Below are 24,273 nucleotides of genomic sequence, written 5' to 3'. Positions count from 1 at the left end.
CCCCCAGCCCCGCTGGGCCCTCCCCTCCCTGCCCGCCCCGGGCTGTGCGGTCCGGGCCTGAAACTTAACACTCTCGGTCCCGTCTTCGCCCTGTGACCCTCGGCCCCGCACTCCGGACCGCTCGGATCCCTGCGGGTCACAGAGAGGAGGGCGGGAGGCCCGAGGGGCACTTGGCCAGACTGGTGCAGTTGTGCAACCGGAGAGCGGGGACCCGGGTGTGGCCGTCTACTTCTGGACTCTTCGCCCTTAGGATCTCGAGCAATAGCCCCCTTTTCTGCAGTCTGCCCGGGCTTAGCTAGAAGAATTTGCCAACTCAAATCTGGTCCGGGACCGTGCGGGTGGGAAAGCGGATCACAAAAATAAATTGGTCTGTGTGTTCGTGAATGTGCGCGCAGGAGCGCCTGCGTCTGTTTTGTCATTTTACTTTTGGGGGGCGGGGGGGGGGGGGGGGGGGAGTGGTGTTGCAATTTGGAAATTTTAATAATGTTTTTTGGGAGGAAACTGCCAAGTCCCAATCCAAATTGAACAACAGTCCCAAGTTGAAGCCCTTTATAGCCTTTCCGGAGCCTGGCGGGTTTTCTTTCTGAGGCTGATTGCTTTTGTCTTTGGCTCGTCTTGCACAGCACTTCCTGGTTTGGGGGTGGAAGTGAAATGTTACAAGCCCGACTAGAAAACGCTCCTCTGCAGAGACTGTCAGCCGTGGTTGTTGCCTGTTTGTGATGAGACCTGACCGTAAAACCTGTTGCCCTGCAATGGCATTGACACTTTGTGCCTCGGGTCCCCACTCTCTACAGTGTTGTGTTTTAGGCAGTTGAAGAGAGAGAGGCGAGATTATAGGGAAAAATTTGTCATGCTACAGGGATTTTGGCAGCATGGAATTCTTGCCTTTTCTCATTTTTGGGGATTCTGATTTCCCTTTATTCAAGAGACTGGCTAGCCTCATTCTTAATGGGGGGAGGAAGGAGGGATGATTTAAATGCATTTCCTCTTAAGGTGTTCTACTTACTGCCTAGGTATGTAGTATTTCCAACAAGCAAGCTGCAGTCTGTTGGAATCTATAATAATAAAAGTGTAATATGCTAATTAGATCGGACAGCCAAACGACCTTTTGGCTGCCATTCCGGACATCCTTCTGGACAAAGCCACGGCAGTGGGGTCCAAGGCAGAGGTGGTTAGGGGCGATCAGGCAGGCAGGTGAGTGGTTAGGGGCAATGAGGCAGGCAGGCAGAGTGGTTAGGGGCAATCAGGCAGGCAGGCAGAGTGGTTAGGGGTGATCAGACAGGCAGGCAAGTAGTTAGGGGCGATCAGGCAAGCAGGCAGAGGGGTTAAGGAAGATCAGGCAGGCATGCAGAGTGGTTAGGGGCAGTCAGGCAGGCAGGCAGGCAGGCGAGCAGTTAGGAGCCAGTGGTCCCGAATTTCGAGAGAGATATCCAACTGCTGATCCTGCAGGGAGGGGATTGGGCCTAAACTGGCAGTTGGACATCCCCTGAGGGGTCCCGGATTATGAGAGGGTACAGGCCGGGCTGAGGGACCCCCCCCCACCAACTATGATTGTCATTTTAAGAAAAATTGATTGATGGCATCAATTACATGCATAGTTGGGAAAAGTGTCATAAGCCTGAAAAAATACTTTTCTGATTGTGACCAAACAACGACAGTAATTTAAGTGAGCAGTAAAACTATAGGGATGAGTGATAGGCAGCCCCACCTCAGGCCCAGGAACTGGAACCATTTTCTAACTCAGGAGCCTAGAGGCCCTAGATCCAGGGGTTTGATCACTGAGAACATTCATCCGGAAGAACGGTTCTCATTAAAGCTTGAGATGTTTTCCTAAGGAATATTTCAACTGGAATTTAAACTAATTAGGTTTATATTTCCTGAAAGGCTTCCATGTATATCCTTGTGAAAGAAATTGTAGAGGGAGTGATATAACGATTTAGCCCTGGCTGGATTGCTCAGTGGTTAGAGCGTCTGCCCACGGACTGAAGGGTTGTGGGTTCCATTCCAGTCAAGGGCAGGTACCCTGGAAAAAATATCCTTGGGTGAGGATTAACAACAACAATAACAACAACAACAAAAAGATAATGAAGATTTAAATACACATTTTCTGCTCTCTAGAGATTTACACTTTAGCTGAAGCCATGTGGCATTTATAACATGTGATCACTTGGGTGTCATTGAGAGACATACAATGTGTGAATAGTACAAATGTGTTTTGGGAGTTGGGGGTTCTGTGGATTTTAGTGATTATAGGAAGAGAAAGGAGGCTTGAGTGGGCTGGCTGCCTGGTGGGATGTGGCCTGAAAAAGAAAGGGTTCAGGAAATAAAAAGTGCCCATCCACCTGGCTGAAGTTGCTAGTCCAAGTTCAGGAGTAATCCATCCATCCATTTATCAAGCAGCTATACTGTGCTCATGAGATAGTTGATACCAAAATCTAGAAGAGATAGCTGGAACTCATATAAGCAGAACATTTGCAGGCTAAATACAATGCATTGATTTGATGACTGTGAGTAAAGAAAAATTTCAAAAAAGTTGAAGAAGAGGGTGATGGTCTCAATTGCTCTAATAGTCAGTGAGGAATTTGAAACTTTAATACCAGAACCAGCAGTTAAGTATCTTGGGGAAGCTCCTTTTAAATATATATGGCAACTTTTGCTACATTTTTATTTGCACTTATATATTATAAGAATTTTATCCTTTTATTTGCTCTGTAACAGGATACCTGCTGTGCGTCAGGCTCTGTGGAGGGACCAGGGACCTCCTACACTCAAGGACCCACAGTCCAGAAGGAAAGACAAACAAATAAATCCACAAGCAAGTGACCACAGGTTAGGACTATGGCCAGGGACGGTAGTTCAAGAGTGCTGCAGGGTCCTGAGGAGGGGCTGTCCATGCTGACCTAGGGGCCGGTGGGCTCGGGGGGCAGCTTCTTCCCCCTGGGTTTGACTTGCGTGAGTTGAAATCCCCTCCAAGTAATCTCCACATTTTATCTCTTCCTCTTCATCCCTGTAATTGTTCAGGAACTTCTCACTTCTCACCAGGAAGCATATAAAATGAGAAAAAGGCAGGATGGAATCCAGAGAAGAAGGCAGTGGAGCCCAAGAAAGAGCGTCAGTGGGGCAGAAGGAAGCTAATAGAGAAGTGGTGCTAAAGGCCAAGGGAGGGGCCTTCTAAAAGGAAGGGCTGGTCCACAATAAAAAATGTCACTCAAAGGTTGGGTGGGACAATGTATGAAGAGTGTCCTTTTGATCTGACAGCTGAGAGGTTTTTGATAACAGTCAGTGGGTAAAACTGGGAAGGAGGCAGTGTTTCTCTGCGGGGCCCGCAGTTTGGACAGTCCCCTTCACTTTGGGTGGTGTTTTTTTCTACCACCACGTACCCCAGGAAGGGACGTTACCCTGGAGCTTCTGGCTGACATCCCGGTGTCCTCCAACGCCACTGAAACATACTTGTCCTATCTGCCATCTCCAGACTCTCGGTCAACTTTGCTCCACTCCATAGTGATGTTTTCCTGAGTAAATCAGAAAAAAAAAAAAGAATCCTTGTAGACAGGCAACAACTAATTAGCAAATATGCAAAGCTCTCAGCCTCCTTTCCCTTATGCCATCATGGATCTGAGTAGGAGCTTCATGCATCTGACTGTAGAATGAAGCCTCCGTAGTGAAGTTCTTTCCATCCTTGGGGGTTTGGGTTTATGGAAACAAAGGAGAGGAAGGTGCTGGTCAGTTGGAGAATATGTGTAGACCACTGGAGCCTTGCTATGTACTATGGTCTGAATGTTTGTGTCCCCTTCAAATTCCTAAGTTGAAATGTTAATGCCCATCTCCATGGCATTAGTAGGTGGGGGTGCTTCTGGGAGGTGATTAGGTCATGAGGGCAGAGCTTTATGCCCTTGAAAACAAATGCCCAAGAGAGCTCCCTTGCCTCTCTGTCACGTGAAGAAACAAGGAGACGTCTCAACTCAGAAGCGAGCCCTCACTCAAACATGCTGCACCCTGATGTTGGACGTCCAGCCTCCAGCGCTGTGAGAAATGCATTCCTGTTGTCTCTAAGCTCCCTAGTCCATAGTTGGTTTGTTTTTCTATAGCATCCCAAATGGACCAAGACACTGTGCTTCTCAGATCACATGGGCTTGTGCATGGATGGCAGAAGGGGTAGCGGGGAGGGAAGGAGGCAGAAGGATGGAGAGACAGAGGCAGAAGAGAAAAAAATAAACAGCAGAGGAAGTAGTTTTAAATTTTCACTACCAGACAAGAACTAACAGACAAGAACTCGAGTCACACATGAAAGGGCGAGGGCTACGCCCTCCATCTTGCCCTGAATCCTCCATTTTTGGGCAGCAGCCATGTGCTCAGCGAGGAGCTTCTTCCTGGAAGCCCCAGCCTCTGCTAGCCACACCTAGGATTTCTTTAAACTAACCAATGATAATCAAGGGAAGTGCGCGCCATAGACACAACCACATCCTGTGTAACAAGACACCGACTTGCGCCTGGCCAATTGGCAGGGCCCACAGTCCTCTCTCCTCCCCTTACTCCAACCCCCCTATAAAACCCCTCTACCCACAAAGCTCGCTCTCTCTGCCCCCTGCCGCTGCGTCGGTGAGTGTGGTGGACGGGGAGATGAGCTAGCTCGAATAAAGACTCTTATGCTTTTGCATTGAACACGGCTGGCTCCCTGGTGGTCTTTTGGGGATCCTGAAATCTGGGCATAACAACACACATGCCTATAGTTAGGACCTCAGGTTTTCTGTCTCATCCTTTATGTTCCCTCCAGATAGTAAAACACCTAAAAGTACCTTCAGGCCTATTCTTCAGCATGACAAAATTTCCTGCTTCTTGTCTATGTGGACCAAAGAGGACTGAGATTACATCTTTTCTTTTTTCCCCCAGGGATTTATTAGAGAGTCTCGGGATTAAATGTCTGTGGAAGGGAGGCGAGGATGGGCAAAGGCAGCAGTTGAGCTGGGATGCCTATCTAGGAGAAGCCGCAGATAACCTGCAGGGAAGGATGAAATGGGATGCCCTTTAGAGATCGCCTTAGAGATGGCTGGTGCTGACAAGAAAGGGCCTTTGAAGCTGGAATCAACCAGTCCCTGGATATGATTGATGGGCAGGAACATAGCTTTAGGGGAGGAAGGTACCTCCCTTGAGCTGTGGCAACCCCCAAAGGGGACTGGAAGATGAGGGCTCGCTGTTGGTGGCACTCCCAGAGGCTGAGATAAGGGCTCTTTTATTCCTGAAGGGGATTCAGGTAGCTTATCACACCCATTACACTCTTCAATGTTATATAACATCATACAATTTTGCAGATAGAATGGAGGAGGGAATAAATATTGCAAAACCATGTTGTCAAATTGCTATTTAACAGAACATTAGGTTTAAAAATATTACCCATTCAATTAAATTTCTCCCCCTCTTATAATGACTTTTGCCTCCAAGGGGGTCACTGAAGAGCAATTTGTTTCACAGAGCAGCCAAGCTGTTAATATGACTATCTAGATATAGAGAAACAATGTTTTTACAATGGTGATTGCTAAGAATGGTTAGAAATAAAGGGAAAATAAAATTTTTATGTTTTTGTTTTATCTAGTAACATTAAAACAAAAAAGATTGCTCTATAGGTTTGGCAGCAGGCAAGGAGGTAGGTATAAGACACTCCCAGCTTGCCACGAAGTTCTAAGAGCCTCCATCTGTCTTCTGCGTCCATTGCTAATTCCCCTCAGGTTTGCAGCTTTCCATCCTTGGTTTACGAAAAGAGCTCAGTTCTCAGGGTTAGTACAATCTGCGGGCCAGCAAATAACTAGCACTGCGGAATCGCCTTCTTCAATGTTTACAGTCCTTGATGGCTCCTAGATGCCTCTGGATGAGGTTTAGACCCCTTAATATGGTCTCCCAGGTGCTGCAAGATCTGACCTGGTGGCTCCACATGCCTTTATCCCCCTTGCTCTCCTCTTTCAGATCCTGGACATGCTTTGGCTTTTGCTCATTTCCTGTCCCCTAAAATATCCCTCCCTTCCCATTCCCAAAGCTCTCTCCAACTTTCCCTGGCATTTCATTATATTTTAACTGTCTATACCCCAAATAAGGTCCAGAATCTGCATGGCTCAATCCTAAATGCAGATTGTATTTAAAGCAACAGTGGTCCAGCATTGCAAAGGTAATTGAAAGCATTTTAATTTTTACCACAATTGAAAATGCCTGAGTGGGCACACAGTCTGAACATTCAGCTGAACATCTTAATCCTTTCTTTACCTTATTCCCATTAACTCCCCCATGCTCTGAAACTTGTATACGCTCCAAAACCAACCAGGAGATGTGATAAGGAAAGGGTCTGGGAACTTGGTTTTGTTTGCTAGTTTAAATACATTTTTTTACTGATTTCAGAGAGGAAAAGAGAGGGAGAGACATAGACACATCATTGATAACAGAGAATCATTGATTGGCTGCCTCCTGCACGCCCCCTACTGGGGATTGAGACTGCAACTTGGGCATGTGGCCCAATCAGGAATCAAACCATGACCTCCTGGTTCAGAGGTCAAAGCTCAACCATTGAACCACACTGGCCAGGCTGTTTATTTTTCAGGTGATGAAAACGTTCTAAAACTGGCAATTTATGTGTCTGAATAAAATTGAAAAATATACTAAAAACATCGAATTGTACACTTTAAATGGGTGAAATGTATAGTATGTAAAATAAAGTTGTTATTAAAAAACACTTCCTTACAAATCGGTCTTCCACATGATAACTATGAATTTCACAAGAGCACTTTAAGATCCATCTGTAGCAGTGGTCAGCAAACTCATTAGTCAACAGAGCCAAATATCAACAGTACAACGACTGAAATTTCTTTTGAAAGCCAAATTTTTTAAACTTAAACTATATAGGTAGGTACATGGTTATTAACTTAATTAGGGTACTCCTAAGGCTTAGGAAGAGCCACACTCAAGGGGCCAAAAAGCCGCATGTGGCTCGCGAGCCGCAGTTTTCCGACCACGGCTCTATAGGACAAGGCTATCCCCTAATCTTCTATTTACCCATTTACATGTGCATCCTCCAAGGATTATAGAGAGACACTCACAGCAGGACTAGTTTTCTTGCTGGGAGGATTCACATTGCATGTTGGTCAGCTACTTCAAGCAATAAATGTATTGCTGGAAAATTATCTTTAAATCTTTAAAAATGGGTATTACAAATAAAAATTTAGTTCAAATATTTTAGGGGTGTTTATTTTTAGAAAATTCTTGTTAAACATAAAACTTTTTCTAATAAAATTTTATTTTAAAATAATTTTAGGTTTACAGAAAAGTTGCATTTTTACAGAGGGTTCCCAGTTTCAGATTCCCTGAATATGACTATCTTTCATATTTTTCAGATGCATTTGTCAAAACCAGGAAACCAACATTGGGATAGTACAATTAATTAAACTTCAGACTTATTTGAATTCCACCAGTTACTTCAAAAATTATTTCAGAATTTATTACAATTGACTGGGATTCTCTTTTTCTTTAACGTCTAATACTAAACTTTAATTTTTTTAGATTCTAGTGCTTTGGAAAGAAATATGTTCTAAATTATAAGACAGAGTGACTCTTACTTTCCCAGAGGTGAAATGTGAGTATATATAAAATTTTAAAATTATGATTTTTTTATTTTAAGATGTGAATGAGTGAGGAAACACAGTAAAAGCATCTCAAACTTTACTAGTTCAGAGGACAAAATGAGAGAATATTTTTCATAATCTTAGATTGGAAACCTCTCTCTATAATATGACATAAAACTTAGAAGCCCAAAAGGAAAAGATTAATATTAAATTTTTCTCACAGAAAATAAGTATATAAAAAAGATAACACAAAAATGACTATTTACCAATAATAGAACCAACAATTCAATAGAAACATCACATTATAAAGGACTCAAGTAGAAAATTCACAGAAAAAGGATATTACATGGATTATTAGCAAGTGAAAATTCTCTCCAACCTGATTCAAAATAAGGCAAAAACACATAAAACCATAATCAGATACTATTTTTATCCTATTAGATTGGAAAACACGAGAAGGATTAACAGCACATAACACTGGCAATAATGTAAAGAAGGAGCTAGTACTCCACATTGCTGGTTGAAATATAAATTGATGCCACAATGTTGTTGGCAAAGTATGGATTAGTACGCCCATTTTACAGATGCAGATACTGAGTCTCAGAGAAATTTAGTAAATTGCCCAAAAGCTCCCAGCTAAGTACCAGAGCTGTGATTCAGACCTATATTTAACTGAGCCCAGAGCCCACGCCCTTCACTAGTACACATCCTACCTGCAGTAGTCACCTAGGCAGAGGTGAGGTGGCCGCTGTTAGGGGTAGTCCTAGGAGGGCACGTGATACAGGTCATGCAAGTTCTAGACAACCCTAAGGCTTTCTTCCAACTCTGTTTGCCTTTGTTATGTTTGATAATCAAAGCAAATGTTGTCACAAGGATATTTTTAAGCAAAGATAATTGATTTAATATCACTTTAGCTAAAGCATTAAATGGTGCTTAAAACCCAGGGGGAGGGATATGAAGCAGAAAAGTGAGGTGAGTAATCCACAGCACCTAATTATAAGTTTAACTGCAGATACAATCAGCTCATGACACACCTGCAAGGTGGAAAATACATGTTTAGGTGATTCCTCTGTGAAGCTTCCACTAAACACCCTGTGTCAAAGAACCTCCTGACGTGCAGCATTTGGCCAAGCCCACTCAAGGAATGAGTGTGTGCCATTTACTTAGTAAGACTCACACTTGACATGCATTATTTGGACATGTGATTATCTTGCCTATATTGAAATGATGCAAATGCAAAATGTAAGATGTGATACTTGAAGTCTCCCAGCAACAAAAAGGCTGGTGACAGAAATGGTGGTCACAGGGACTCCAACAATGAAAGGCTGACTACTGCAACTTTCAGAAGGAGTTCACACGTTTACACATAGTATGAGCTTCTGCGTGACTACTCATGTTTTTAAGAACATATAAATCAATTCATAACTCACTGTTACATCAGAATTATGGAAACAGAAAGATGAACAGTAGCCCTGGCCAGAGTAGGTTGAGCATCGACCTATGAACCAGAAGATGGTCGGTTTGATTCCCTATCAGGGCACATGCCCAGATTGTGGGCTCGATCCCCAGTAAGGGGCATGTAGGAGGTAGCCAATCAATGATTCTCTCTCATCATTGATGTTTCTATCTCTCTCTTCCTCTCCCTTCCTCTCTGAAATCAATAAAAATATTAAGTATATTATAATACATTTGGAAGTGGGAGCTAACCTGAATAAATGAGAACAACTTAAAACAATATAGGTTTGTGCTAAATTTTGGAAGAATGCAAATTATGGAAGTCCTTAAAAGCCAGGTCAAGGAGCTTTGACTTTTCCTTTTATTATGTTTATTGTAGAAATTATTATTAATAAAACCTAAACAGAAAAAAATAAAACTGAAATAAAATTACCCCAAAATCCCAATACACAGTTATTGATATATAATTTTATCTTTATCTACATCTCTGTAATAGACAGAGATGTAGATAAAGATATTTGTAACTGCATTATTTACCTAAAATAGGACCTTGAGTAGTTTTTGGTCTCAATAAATATGTATTAGAAGTGTTTGAAGAGATCAGAAAGGGTAGAGAAAACTGTGGGGTAACTGATCGGCCAGGCCTCATGGTGGGCGGGCTTAGGCTGGACCCTGAAGCATAGGCAGGATTTAAATAATCAGGGGATGAGACGCTCAGGCAGTGCAATGTGGAAAACTGCAGGGAAGGGGGAGACAGCTGGCTTCCTGTGGAAAGGTGAGTAGGGCTGGGAGAAGGGAGGGTTTAGGGCAACTTTTCTTTATCCTCTCCGAGAACCAAATAGGGAGGAATGGGTTTGAGTGTAGCCCACAGTCTTTCCCCATAAAGAGAATCATGAATGTGATGTGCAGTAGTGAGAGGAGCGATTTTCTAGTTATGCTCTGTATTTATTGAAACTCTTTTGTTATTAAGTAACAGAAAAAACCAACGGTATAAGTTCAAACAAAAAAGAGGGCGGATTAGTTACAGGAACTAAGGGACCTGCCAAAACGAAAGAGTTGAAATGCAACCGGCCTCACTTCAGACTGGAACTCGTGGCTGGAAGGCGACAAGGAAGCTCACCCTCCTCTATCTCCATCTGTCTCTCTGCTTCCCTCAGGGACCTACCCTGTTCTTTCTCTGCAGGCTGGCTTGCTGGGTTGTCACTTCCCATAGCGAATCCCAGTTCTACACGCTTCTTATAGTTGTTGTCATTTAGAAAGTTTTTCTCTGTCTTCTTAACCTTTCTATCCAGGCCCCACCTCCCAATGAGGAAAGCAACCCTGTTTGGGTCAGTTCAAGTCAGGTCTACCCTCAGTCCCATCAAGTATGGGTGGGGACGAAGGGGGTGGAGTGATGAGGCCATAATGAGCTCTAGGAAACTAGTCCAAAGAAGAAGGAACTAGAACATGTTGGGAGGATACTCCAAATGGTCCTGTGCGTGCTTTCAACCCCTTCTCTCCAAAAATTAGGGACACTCTGATGTACTGCAATAAAATAAAATAAAAATCAAGATTATGCAAGGGCCCAAAATGACCTTGAGTATTATAATCGAAGAGATACTTTTTCTCAACAAAAAAACATCTGGACATAGGATGGGTGTGTAGTCCACTGAGGAGCCTCTTGGAAAGGGCACATTGTCCTCTGAGCTTGAAACAATAGAAATATGGGGGGGGGGATAAAAATAAATGCAACACCATTATTCATGTAATATGAAGTGATCGGAAATAAGAAATATTAAGACTATTATCAATGCCAAAGAGATAGGACATTAGGCATATGTTGATACACAAAATCTTACTCTGCTAATGACTTCTTCCTTGGTTAAATCTAACCAAAGCATTTGCAGTAACATGTGGTTTGGGTGTGGTGGTAGAAGCCGGGGTGAGTCACGTTGATGACCAATTGTGGTTTCTTTTCCTCTATAGTGAGGAAATATGGTTTGCTCAGCATATCAGCCCAGGTTAAATGCCTTCTAGATACACTGCAGGAAATATTTATTAATGGGTAAAAGACATGCTGAAAGAAGAAATGAGGGCAAGGATGAAGGAAAAGCGAGGTGACTATACTTTGAGTGGAAGGGGTAGATTAGAATATATAGAAAGGATAATATAATTCATATGAAAACTGTGTCACATAGGTATAACTCTTATAAATAAAAATTGATAAATAAAAAATAGACCATTTTGTCTTGGTAAATTCCAGACAGAAACAACACATTAAAGGAAAATCTGGTTTTGCTAAGCACTGAAGTAAGCTCTTTACCTTTGAGAGAATTGGGCTGCTTACATTTTTATATAGGAAACTAGAGGCCCGGTGCACAAAATTCGTGCACTGGGTGGGGGGGGGTGGTGGTGGTGGTGGTGGTGGTGGTGTCCCTCAGCCCAGCCTGCACTCTCTCCAATCTGGGACCCCTCGAGGGATGTCCAACTGCTGGTTTAGGTCTGATCCCACAGGGGAGGCAGTTGGGGGCAACCAGGCCTGCAGGGGAGGGCAGTTGGGAGCCTAAACCGGCAGTCAGACATCCCTCTCACAATCCGGGACTGCTGGCTCCCAACCGCTCACCTGCCTGCCTGCCTGACTGCCCTAATGGCTTCAGACTGCCAGCCTGATCACCCCCTACCCACTCCCCTACCAGCCTGATCGATGCCTAACTGCTTCTTTGCTGGCCTGGTCACCCCTAACTGCCCTCCCCTGCTGGCCCGGTTGCCCCCCAACTGCCCTCCCCTGATGGCCTGATCGCCCCCAACTGCCCTCCCCTGCTGGCCATCTTGTGGTGGCCATCTTTGACCACATGGGGGTGGCCATCTTGTGTGTTGGAGTGATGGTCAATTTGCATATTACCTCTTTATTATATAGGATTAACTTAATAAAATGGTGTTTGTGAGAGGAATGGAAGTTAAAAGAAAACAGCCAGATTTCAAGAATATAACTCGAGAGATACACTTGCCAGCCAGAGTACTTCATTGTGTGACTCTGTTTTCAGTGTTGCCTCAGGTCTGTGGGCCCCTAATGAGCATGCCATTACCTCAGGATGGGGATACTACAGGGCTGGGGTTTGGTGTATTCATTACCATGAACACATCATCCTAAAGTTGTTTTCTTGGTTGCCTAGCAAATGCTGCAGTTGTTTCAATAACCAGACATCCTATCAGCACAAACACGAACAAAACTAATACCTCAATTAAGTTCATGAGGAAATGGAAAAAAGGACCCATTCTCAGGGATGAACACACCAGGATGAGTTCTGGCTGCCAGCTCAGTCAGATATGTGGGTCTAGAGCAAGGCTTTCCTGGAGTACTGCTCAGCTGTAGATCAACCTACGGTTTGGAGAATGTTTGGAATGCTGGCTGAATGGGGACAGATCAAAAACATTCATCAGCTGGAGGAAGTTGCTTCTGACTTCTGCCAAAATTGGTTTGCCCCTGTCCAGAGGATGCTCTGGGATTTAAATTTTTTTCAATGAACAATAATAAATGTAATGCAATAATCGCAACCAGCATTAGTACACAATGGTCATACATGAGGCACTGTACTAAGTGCTTTAACACACTGCCTCATCCAGTCTTCAGAATAACCCTAGAAAGTAAGTATTCCAATTTAATTATCTACAGGTAACATATAAAGGAACAGATGTTCAAAGAGATTAAGTAACTTGCTCAAGGTTAGACAGTCAGTGGCAGAGCTGGGGTTTGAACACAGCTGGGTGGATCTAAAGGTCGTCTGCTTTACCCACTATGCTGTCTGCTTACCCACTATGCTGTCTGCCTACCCACCATCTCAAAAATGTGACGGCCTCCAGCAAATGGAACTTTTGATGCGCACCTTGGTGTTTGTCTCTGGTATTTATTACTCTATAGATTTTCTGATTCAAGTATATATTTGTATGAAAATCTATTACTAGTTCTTTTAAAAAATAATTTTTAAATTTTAGAATAGTCTCAGATTTACAAAAAAAAGTTGCAAAGATAGTAGAGAGAGTCTCCCCTGTTGTTAACATTGCTCATTACCATGGTACATCTGTCACACCCAATGAACCAACATGGGCACGTTACCATTAACTAAACCAAACTTTATTCTAATTTCCTGAGTTTTTCCCTGATGTCCTTTTTCTGTCCCAGAACCCCATCCAGGACGCCACGTTACAGTCAGTCCTCATGTCTCTTTAGGCTCCCCTGTGCCGTGAAGGCTTCTCAGACTTTCAGGACCATAGAAACAAAGGGTCATTCTTAAAACCCTTTGTTATAAGAATGTATCAATGGTACATACTTTCAACATGATTTACCACTGACCATATTAATCTGGGTCACTTGGCTGTTGTAGTGTTTGCCAGGTTCTATGACTGTAAATTTACTTTTTTACACTTGTCTATACTCTTTGGAAGCAAGCCACTAGATAGCCCACATTCAAGGGGTAGAAGTTAAGCTCTACTTTCTTGAGGAGGAAGTATTAGTTGCAGTTCCTCTGTATGGGGTTTTTGTCTCTTCTCCCCTACTGATTTATTTATATCAGTGTGGACTCATGGATATACATTTTATACTTTGGGTTATAGTTTATACTACATTATTTGTTGTGTTGCTGAAATGTTCCAGCGCTAGCCATTGGGAGCTCTTTTGGGTCAGCTGTTTCCCTTTGACATACCCCATCATTTTATCTCTGAACATTCTTTCTGGCCCTACAAGATGCTTCAGGCCCATTTATGCATTCCCTGTTGCAGCACTAGAATTAACCATTTCTTCAAGGCATCCTGATTCTTTTTATTAGAAAATGGTATATCTACACATTGGAATATTACTTAGCCATAAAGATGAATAAGATACTGATCTATGCTACAACAAGAATGGACCTTGAAAATATGCTAAATGAAAGATAAAAGCCAGACACAATTAGCCACACATTGTCTGATTGTCTGATTACAATTATATAGGATGTCCAGACAGAAGGCAGATAAGTGGTTTTGAAAGGATGGGGTGGAGTTGGGACTAACTGCTAATTGGTACTAGAGTTCTTTTTGGGGTGATGAAAATGTTCTGGAATTGCAGCACATAGTGAATACACTAAAAACCACTGAAGTACACATTTCAAAGTGGTTAATTTTATGTCATATGAAGTTTATCTCAATTTTTGAAATGCTATTTAAAAAAGAGAAGATGCTTAAAATGAGTTGTGAAGAATAAGCAAGGAAAGGTCCTTTGAGTGGACAGTGGAGAAATAAATTCTAGGCAGGAAATATCAAATGTTCAAAAGCACAGAGCCATGAAGCAATATGTTATTCAGTTCAGGACTCTGCAAGCAACTATTTAAAAAACTTTAAAAATATATACATGTAGCGTAAGTCCTGAAATTTTTTTTTCTTTTTTGTAATGCAAGTGACTGACTTAAGCTTTAATTGCTGAGATATCCAGAGGGGCATCCACTTAAACAAACAAACAAACACAATCTCTGTAATAAACACATTTCCAGCCACAAGAGTAGATAACGATCCCAGCCACCTCCCACTATGAAGCTGTTTGTTTTAGAGATCTTAGTTTATTTCAGTAACTATCTGTACATTTATTTGTTTTCTCTTCTCCTTGCTTTATATTCCCATTCTTATGTGTGTGTTTTTTTCATTTATGGAATACTATTCGGTCATAAAAAAGGAAACCTTACCCTTTAGGACACCATGGCTGGACCTGGGGAGCAATATGCTAAGTGAAATAAGCCAGTCAGAGGAAGACAAATACCATATGATTTCACTCATATGTGGAATCTCATGAACGAAATGAACTAATAAACAACATAGAAATAGACTCATAGATAGAGAGAACAGAGTGACAGCTCTCAGTGGGGAGGAGGGTTGCAGGGCTGGATGAAAAAGGTTAAGGGATTAAGCAAAAAAACAAACAAACAAAAAAAAACTCATAGACACAGACAACAGCATGTTAATTACCCACTCTTATGTTTTAGATTCACCAATAGTGAGCCCAGGAAACACTAGGCCACCACACTTGACTTAATAAAAGCAGAATCTGCCGTAACCGGTTTGGCTCAATGGATAGAGTGTCGGCCTGTGGACTGAAAGGTCCCAGGTTCGATTCTGGTCAGGGGCATGTACCTTGGTTGCGGGCACATCCCCAGTAGGACGTGTGCAGGAGGCAGCTGATAGATGTTTCTCTCTCATTGATGTTTCTAACTCTCTATCTCTCTCCCTTCCTCTTTGTAAAAAATTAATAAAATATATTTTTTTAAAAAAGCAGAATCCCCTCCCTGGCTGGTTTGGCTCAGTGGGTAGAGCATCAGCCTGCAGACTGAAGAGTCCCGGGTTCGATTCCAGTCCAGGGCACATGGCTGCAGGCTCAATCCCCAGTTGGGAGCATGCAGGAGGTAGCCGATCAATGATTCTCTCTCCTCATTGATGTTTCTATTTCTCTCTCCCTCTCCCTTCCTCTCTAAATAAATAAATAAATAAAAATGTAAAAATTAATAAAAATATATTTTTAAAAAAGAATCAGTTAAATCAGTTATAGGCTAAAACACAAAAAACAAATCTTTTAAAATAAGTCAATACAGCACTAGCTTTTTGTGTGATTAGAAAATGGCTTTCATTACCATGAATGCATCATCCTAAAGTTATTTATTTGCATTTTGGTCCTCATGAAGTAATTTAGTTGATCAATAAACAAAGAATGCTTGGGGATCATCCCTCTGCCTGAAATGCACTCCCGCTGGCTCTCCAGGGCTCATGTTCTCTTTCAGGCCCAACTTAAGTCTTTCTCTAGAGAGGCCTTCCCTGCCCCTGCCACCTGGTGGCTTCCCACTGCTCACCTTTATCTTCCGTCACTGCATTCTGGTAGTGTCCCTACTCAGGCAATTATGGTTATTTGCTTGTTTGTTGGATTTTTATGTCTAACTCTGGATGGTAAGTTCTGAGGACAGGGAACACGATTGTTTTCTTCAAGGACATACCCACTGCCTAGGACAGTGACCCTTAAAAATCAGTTGAATGAATGACTAACTGAAGGCAGAGAGCTGGGATAGTAGACCAAGCCTCCTCAGATTACCGGCCCAGAGCGCCTGGCATTGCCTTGTTCTGAAGCTGATTCTGTCCAGCCTGGTCCACAATATCCCAGGCTTAGCTGGTCTAGGGCTTGGCTGTGGTTAAACTCTGTGTTTGCAAATTTTATAGCACCTGACAGAGGAAAAAAATCATTGCTGCCAAAGTCAACCCCAAATAAGGGTGGTGACGCAGGGCTTGGCCTGGACTAGTTAAGGTGGGGCAGCAAAGGCTAGTTAAGGTGGGGCAGGAAGGGATGGCGAGGGCATTGCTCTCAGGCAGCAGACCAGTGGGTTCTGAAGATGGGAAGCAAGCAGACACATGCTGCTGAATGAAAGGCTCATGGGAGGCATGTGGAGGACGAGGTTGGGAGAAAGGTTGAGTTTGAAATCAGCCTGGTTGATCTATAACAGCTCTCAGGTTTAGCAATGTGCTCCTTGCTGGAGAGAGACTGAGGCAAGTGCCAACCCATACTTCTTAGGAAGGTGTAACACTTTTGGTGCAGGTGTGGTTCTCTGAAGATGATGCTTAAGAGTCTGTGGCATGAGATGTTAACGATGGTGGAGGGTTGACAATTCCTTAGCCAACCCAGAGGGGGCTCTGGAAAGAGAACTGTTCAACAGGGTGGTCACATCCTGCCAAATGTACGGCCCTTTATTCCCACCCCTGCACGCCCATTCAGTGGCCATACAGGCTGCCCAATGAGGGCACGGCCTCAGGACAAGCAGTTCTCTGCAGTGGAGGTCCACTGGAAGGAGCTGGCAGTGGAGGCTGCCCGCTGACCACGCTCTCTGCAGCTGGACAAGTCTGCCTGAAGGGGATCTGCTCCCTGGTCCCCCCTCTACCACACAAGCCCACCCTACCATCAGCTGACATTTGTAACAAGGCTTTTTTCTTTACTTTTTTTCACTGTAAATACTGTCCATGGGATAGTTTTTCTTCCTCTCTTAGCCCATAAGAAATAGTATCAAATGCCTTCCTTTTTAAACAATAGGTAGCAAGCAGGAGGACCACTTCATCTTCCTTAACTCTTTTGGAGACATTGTTAGGCCAAAGATGACATTTTGCTATCCTTCACCTTGGTTTGGTTTTTGAAAATAAGACTTTAAAACCATTTAGACTTTTAAGACCATCGACTGATAAAGAAAAGGCCATGTTTCCTTTTTTGGCTAGAAGCCGTTCAATTCTACCTGTGATGTTATGTTTAAAGAAAGAGAATAAGGGGATGGAGGAAATGAGCTTCATTGCGCACCTCCAGTGCCAGGTTCTTTGAGGTGAACTTTTCATACTGTCACTTAACGAGGAGGCATTACCTTTCAAAGACAGGTGAGTGACCCTGAGGAGTCAAAGGCATTGCCTGTCTCTTATGCCTTCCATGGAGAGGTAGTATCTGTTATAGACGCTAAACTCCTCTGGGTACTTCAGGACGAGCTATGCAGTGCAGACTTCAAGTTCACTCGGAACCTCCTTCCCAGCACTATGACAGCCCTGAGCAGGACCACAGAGATAAAAAGCAGCTGTGTAATCACATGACAGCTCCCTTCAGGAGTAAGCTCTTCGTTCACTGGCTATGTTTTGATTATGCAGGGAAAACAGCACCCAAACAACTTTCTAATTTGGGTTCTGAAGGTTAAACTAATTGGGTCACTTTGAGAAAGCCAGTTCACTGCCCAGGTCTCTGTGACTTAGATGATCTCGGAATATTATTATCCTCACTTCACAGATAAGGAGCGACGAATGACATCCGAAATCCTTGCAGCTGGCAAACGGCAGAGCCAGGCTCAGGGCAGATCTGTCTGCCTGGCTCTGAGCCTGCATGATCTCAGCTATATCACTCGACCTTCTGGATTCTTAAAGGAGGTTGGTTGGACGATTTCTAAATTTCCTTATATTTTTAACGCTTCATGTATGATTAGGGCGTACCTATCACATAGAAATAGAAACTTTACTCAGTTTGTATCCACAGTTTTAATGTTGTGTTTATGGAAGGGTCAACACTGATTCTTGTCATCTTTGGGGAAGTCTCTTCTGAGCACAAGAGGTTGGGTGACACCTTTTTGAATTCCAAACTTGTTAGCCATGGGGGAGTGTCTGATCTTCTAGAGTAATTTATTTATTAACTCTATAGAGTAATTTGAACAAGTTCAGGTAAACTGCCAAAGCTGTTTGGGCATACCAGCCCATATGGGGCCTTTGTGAGATGAAGACAAAATTAAGTGGAGAAAAGTTTTTGTTCACTGAAGTGGTCCCTTTAAAACAGCGGTTCTCAACCTGTGGGTCGCGACCCCTTTGGGGATTGAACGACCCTTTCACAGGGGTCGCCTAAGACCATCAGAAAACATATAAAATTACATATTGTTTTTGTGATTAATCACTATGCTTTAATTATGTTCAATTTGTAACAATGAAATTGGGGGTCACGCAACATGAGGAACTGTATTAAAGGGTCGTGGCATTAGGAAGGTTGAGAACCACTGCTTTAAAAGAATGCTTTAAAAAAATCAACAATAATTAAAAGAATTTATTTCCTTTCTAAATATTTGTACAGTAAAGGGTAATATTTATGTGCACTTTTAATATAGGAGTGTTCTGCTCCTGCAATAAAGTCACTGATAGCAACCAAGCAAACAACCCGTTTTTCCTCTTCACTTTGTGGGGTAAAGCACATGACCAGTGAAATGAAAATGAAAGTATGGCAAGTAGGTGAATTTCACCTCCAGGTTTTCCTTTAGGACCAGGAAACTCAGGGTGCCTGAGGCCTGGACTTGAAGAGGGTCCCGAGCAGCTTCTAGGGGTACCCTAAGGGCACAAGTTGCAAGTCACCCCAGAAGACCCTTCTCTTTCTTTCCATGAACCAGCCACACAATCCAGGAGACAGTAAAACATTGACATTTGTGAGCATAAACTTCTTTCTCAGGAAGTAATCTGTGCTTAATTAAGAAAACAGCAACATCTCATGTTATTTTTTAAACATTTTTGCAGCTTTCCAAGCATTTTCATATGGTGGATCACAGATTTTTGGGTTTCACAGACTAGTAAAATAAAATAAAAAAAGGAATAGCAACATAGAGTGTCCAACTTTGTATTTTGTTAAATAACAATATTTGAGAGAGAAAAAGGTTGTCATATACAATTACTATCACTCATGAAAGAAAGGCCATCGTCATAGCAAAGGAGCAAGGCGGTCGGTCAGTTAATATAAAAAGCCCTTAAAATTGCCTTCAATGGACTTTTTGGAAAATTCACTATATTATCCTGAATTTTCTCATTCTTTTGCAGAGCAGTAAAAACTCTGTCAAAACCCCTCCAACCTCTACAGTAGGTGAACAGGAATTACTCTCATGTTACCTGTCAGGAAATGTGGGCTACGAGATGTGGAGTAATGAGCTCTGGTGATGCTGACACCGCCCACCCACAAACCACATGTGGAGTATCAAGGACCCTAGACTCTGGGCTGGAATCCTGGCTTAGCTACTTACCAGCTGGGAAAACTTGGGACACTTTAGTAATACCTGAAAGCCCTAGAAAAAAGATTGCAATCAGCTTGCCCCGAGGGCCTGGAGTTTTAATACAGGGCTCAGGGGCTGGATAAAGTTCCTTTGGTTCAATTCCCTTTTCTCGGCTCACCTGTGGGTTAGATTAGAGCAGTGGTTCTCAACCTTCCTAATGCTGCGACCCTTTAATACAGTTCCTCATGTTGTGGTGACCCACAACCATAAAATTATTTTCGTTGCTACTTCATAACTGTAATTTTGCTACTGTTATGAATCATAATGTAAATATCTGATATGCAGGATGTATTTTCATTGTTACAAATTGAACATAATTAAAGCATAGTGATTAATCACAAAAAAATATGTAATTATATATGTGTTTTCCGATGGTCTTAGGCGACCCCTGTGAAAGGATCGTTTGACCCCCAAAGGGGTCGCGACCCACAGGTTGAGAACCGCTGGATTAGAGTGATCGTCCCAAGGCCAAGGCCACTGTGTCTTCCTGGATTTCCCAGATTACAGCCACCCACCAGTCTGCTCAGCCAGCAGAATCTGACTTGTGACTATTATTTCTCTCTGGCTTTGCAGTCCCCAGAGAAACACTTACTTATGTTGGGTTTAAATATGTTCTCCAAGACTGGCCCTGTTGGAAATTCTATGCGCACTCTAGTATCCTTTAATAATTCCTTAAAAAAAAAGTACTAGGGAGATTAAAAGAAGGGCTGCTCTGAAAATCTGAAAGTAAATCCCTGAATGCCTAGTTAAACTTGGTAGGTACAAATTTAATGGACCATTAGGTAATGTACTATTAGATAAACCCCCAGCCGCATGAATTTTGGGGCCTAGGAGTACATTGCTTGAGCCTGGAGTACTAGTAAATGACAAACTGAACTTTTCTGGGGGTTTATATGTGTGCTTGGACAACAGCAAGGAGGCCTCTTGTATTCTTTCTTTCCTTCTATGAACCTTGCACTCATGGAGAAAACAAGAACAGAAATCGTGTGGAGCGGAAATCCCACTTTTTTATTGTCTTTTTTTAAACTTGTTTTTCAAACTGGTTTTCCTGTCTTTTATTAGCTTATATTACTTTACTGATGAGAAATTGAAAGCACAAAGAGGTTAGAAAAATTGCCCAAAATTACAGAGACTGTGGTAAGAGATCAGAATTCTGCCTCCTAGCTTTCGCAATTTTATTTCTAGCTTCATGCATTCACCAGAAAAACATTTCAACGAGAGAATATTGGCCTAAATTTTTGTCTATTCTTTATTATTAAAGATTAAGAAAAATTCATATTCTGATTTCTAAGAGTGTGTGTGTGTGCATTCAGGAGAAAGTAGAACCTTTGCTAGGAACACCATCATCATTATACTCTATACCAGTGATGGCGAACCTTTTGAGCTCGGCGTGTCAGCATTTTGAAAAACCTTAACTTAACTCTGGTGCCGTGTCACATGTAGAAATTTTTTGATATTTGCAACCATAGTAAAACAAAGATGTATATTTTTGATATTTATTTTATATATTTAAATGCCATTTAACAAAGAAAAATCAACCAAAAAAAATGAGTTCTCGTGTCACCTCTGACACTCGTGTCATAGGTTCGCCATCACTGCTATATACTCACTGTGACCTTTTAAGAGAAATTGTCATGAAAAATGACAACTGAGGCAGTCTTGCAGAGCATTAACCTTATTAACTTAGAAGGACCATGTGTCTATAAAAATTGCACATAACAAATAGCCAAGACAGCAAGAACTCTTCCCTGAATCCATGTGTTGCCATGGAAATAGATAACAAAAATGATGCAGTGATTTCTTATCTCTAGAAACAATTCTCACACAAAAGGAACACAAGTACAAAGCCATATAAATGGATGAGAATATTTGCTTATTAAATCATACTGGTTCATAGAGATTAAACCCATGGTAAACACTTTGAGTTTGCCATTTTTTGAGACCAGTTTAACTTTTCAGTTAATGAAAAAGTGGCAAAGAAATAGCAAAGATCTTATTATTAATGATTATATTCATAAATAAGAGATAGGTGCCATACTAAGAAGTCTCATGAAACATGGCTCTGCCTCCCGCAACTCACTCAATGCTTTGGGAATTTTTATGCCCATTAAAAATATCACTTCAGCCCTAGCCGGTTTGACTCAGTGGATAGAGCGTCAGCCTGCGGACTCAAGGGTCCCAGGTTCGATTCCGGTCAAGGGCATGTACCTTGGTTGCGGGCACATCCCCGGTGGGGAGTGTCAGGGGGCAGCTGATTGATGTTTCTCTCACATGGATGTTTCTAACTCTCTATCCCTCTCCCTCTGTAAAAAATCAATAAAATATATTTTAAAAAAATATCACTTCAGGAAGGCATTATATTAGTAACACCCATTTGTTTTAGGACATTTATAAAACAGCTAAAAGAAAAAGCACCAATGCTACCATTCAGTAGTAGCTGTTGTTATGATGCTGGTATAATTCTTTTCAGATAATTACATCCATATATTAAACAATGAACTAGGCATGTGCTAGTGTGTGTTTACAAGATTGGAATCACACTATCTATCCTATTTTCCCAGACTCTTTTAAACTTGTTCGGTGTCATATGCTTAGTCAGTGGGTCAAAATGCTTCATTGTCTGGCTAAGAATAGCTGTCTGTTTCTCAAAGAAAGGTTGTGCCTAGAATTTCTTCCAAGAACACACACACACACACACACACACACACACACAATGAGGTGGGTATCAGAACACTGTTCCCATGAATTAGTTGTGCTTATTTCCTCACTATACCCACAAACATTTGTGGAAATCCCCAGTAGAGCACATGGTTAAAAGACAGGCCCAGTTTTAATCTAGGAAAATGTACAGAAAGCTGTGGGTGTGACTTAGATCTAGTTAAAATAATATGGCATGAGTGTCATTAACAAAATTAACAAAATTATTGTAATAATAATTTTAAAAAGCCCTGACTTTCCTCTCCTTTATTTCAAGAAGGTATGCTAAAATAATCAGAGGAGAATGAAATCTGAACCTGCATGAGGCAGCTAAATGTGAAAAATAGCATGGCTTTGGGTTCAGGCGAACCCAGATTTAAATGATGACTCTGCCATTTGATATCAATAAAACCTTGAGTCTTACTTTCCTCTGTTAAAAAACAGAGATGTAAATCCTTCCTTAGAAGGCTGTCAGGAGAATTAAATGAGACTATGAATGTAAAGCTATGTTTAGAGTGCCTGGCTCAAAGCGGGTACTCCCCTTGACAGCTGCTATTATTAATTTTACTGATTTTTGGAAGAATTAACCCAAGGGTTCCATCTCAAGCCCAGGTGCTATACTATGAATCTGCAGTGTCAGTTCACTGTAATAGTCACTCCACTTGCTGTTTTGGAGCTGATGAAAACAGATGCTATTAATGCATGTTAGATTCCGTGACCTGTCACTAAGACAATCACAGAAGAGGACAGTTAAGAGCACTGGGTACAACAATTATTGAAGCACACTGGATATGATGCAACTTATGAAATGCCAGAGGCACAATCTATTTGTAAAGGAAAAATGATTTATATTCCTCATGCAATGAGGCATTTCACTAAGATACAAAATTGGACATGAATGCTTTGAATACGGAAAACAGGGCCAAGCACTCTTCCTCCATCAGGACTAATGTGCTCAGGCCGCCGCTGCTGTGGCTGGTGGTGTAACATCTCCAAGAGGTCCCACAAAGAATGGGTCGGCAAATGCAACTGACTGTCCATTTCAAATCTTGTGTTTCTCCCTTGAGAAAAGGACTGTTCATTCTTGTTTTTCAGTTTAAAATAAATATACCTCCTAGTTGACTTTGTGTTCAATGTTTTCTCTAAATAGTAAATGCTCTTTAGGGCATTTAATGTTTCCTACTCTCTTTATGGTCAATCAGACTTACATATCTAGGGGTGTTTTCCTCATGGATCATAGCTGTCTTATTTGTGTAGGCAACTCTAGGCTAGCACTTATTACTATAGCTTTTTAGCTGAAAGGGTGATTTAGTTTATTGCCTATACTTCTGAGATTTAAACATGAATGTTAAAAGAATCATGTATCCAGAGAAAAAGAGTCAGGAGAATGTTTTTGGCATCAGGCTCAGCACTACGTGCATTGCATCCGTCTGATGTCATTTGTAATGTTAGCTGAGAAATCCCAGCTCCTGCTTGCACATAGCAACTAAGCTGACATGATTTACTCCTTCTTGGACAGGCTAGAAATTGTCCCACAGGGTTAAAATTCCCGCAGAAATCAGCCCCACTGTATTACCAATGCTATATTAGCAATTCTAAGTCACAAGCTGAAGGTTCACTGGTCATTCCATATTTCCTATGTGAGCCATGGTCAATAAATGTTGGGAAAGAAATAGTCTCTGTTTTTAAGAGTTTCTGAGTGCTTTTATTTATTTTTTATTTTTTTAATCCTCACTCGAGGATGTGTTTTTATTGATTTTAGAGAGAGGGGTAGGAAGAGAGAGAGAGAGAGAGAGAGAGAGAGAGAAACATTGAAGTGAAAGAGAAACATCGATCGGTTGCCTCCCGCACATGTCACAGGGATCGAACCCACAACCTAGGCATGTGCCCTGACTGGGAATCTAACTGGCAGCCTGTTGGTGTGTGGGATGATGCTC

The 24,273-nt window shown here is 42.0% G+C and overlaps 1 long non-coding RNA gene across 1 annotated transcript; it reads left to right on the top strand.

The window, feature by feature from the left end:
- Positions 1-502: 502 nt before the first annotated feature.
- On the top strand, positions 503-4,348 carry LOC106726983. The gene is made up of 3 exons (XR_001363134.1): positions 503-732; positions 2,719-2,829; positions 3,022-4,348. It is a non-coding gene; the product is annotated as an uncharacterized LOC106726983 (long non-coding RNA).
- Positions 4,349-24,273: the final 19,925 nt, after the last annotated feature.

This window comes from Myotis brandtii, unplaced genomic scaffold, assembly GCF_000412655.1.
Source record: "Myotis brandtii unplaced genomic scaffold, ASM41265v1 scaffold344, whole genome shotgun sequence".
Lineage (NCBI taxonomy): Eukaryota > Metazoa > Chordata > Mammalia > Chiroptera > Vespertilionidae > Myotis > Myotis brandtii.
Note: the sequence above shows the minus strand (reverse complement) of the source record. Positions and strands in the feature narration are given on the sequence as shown.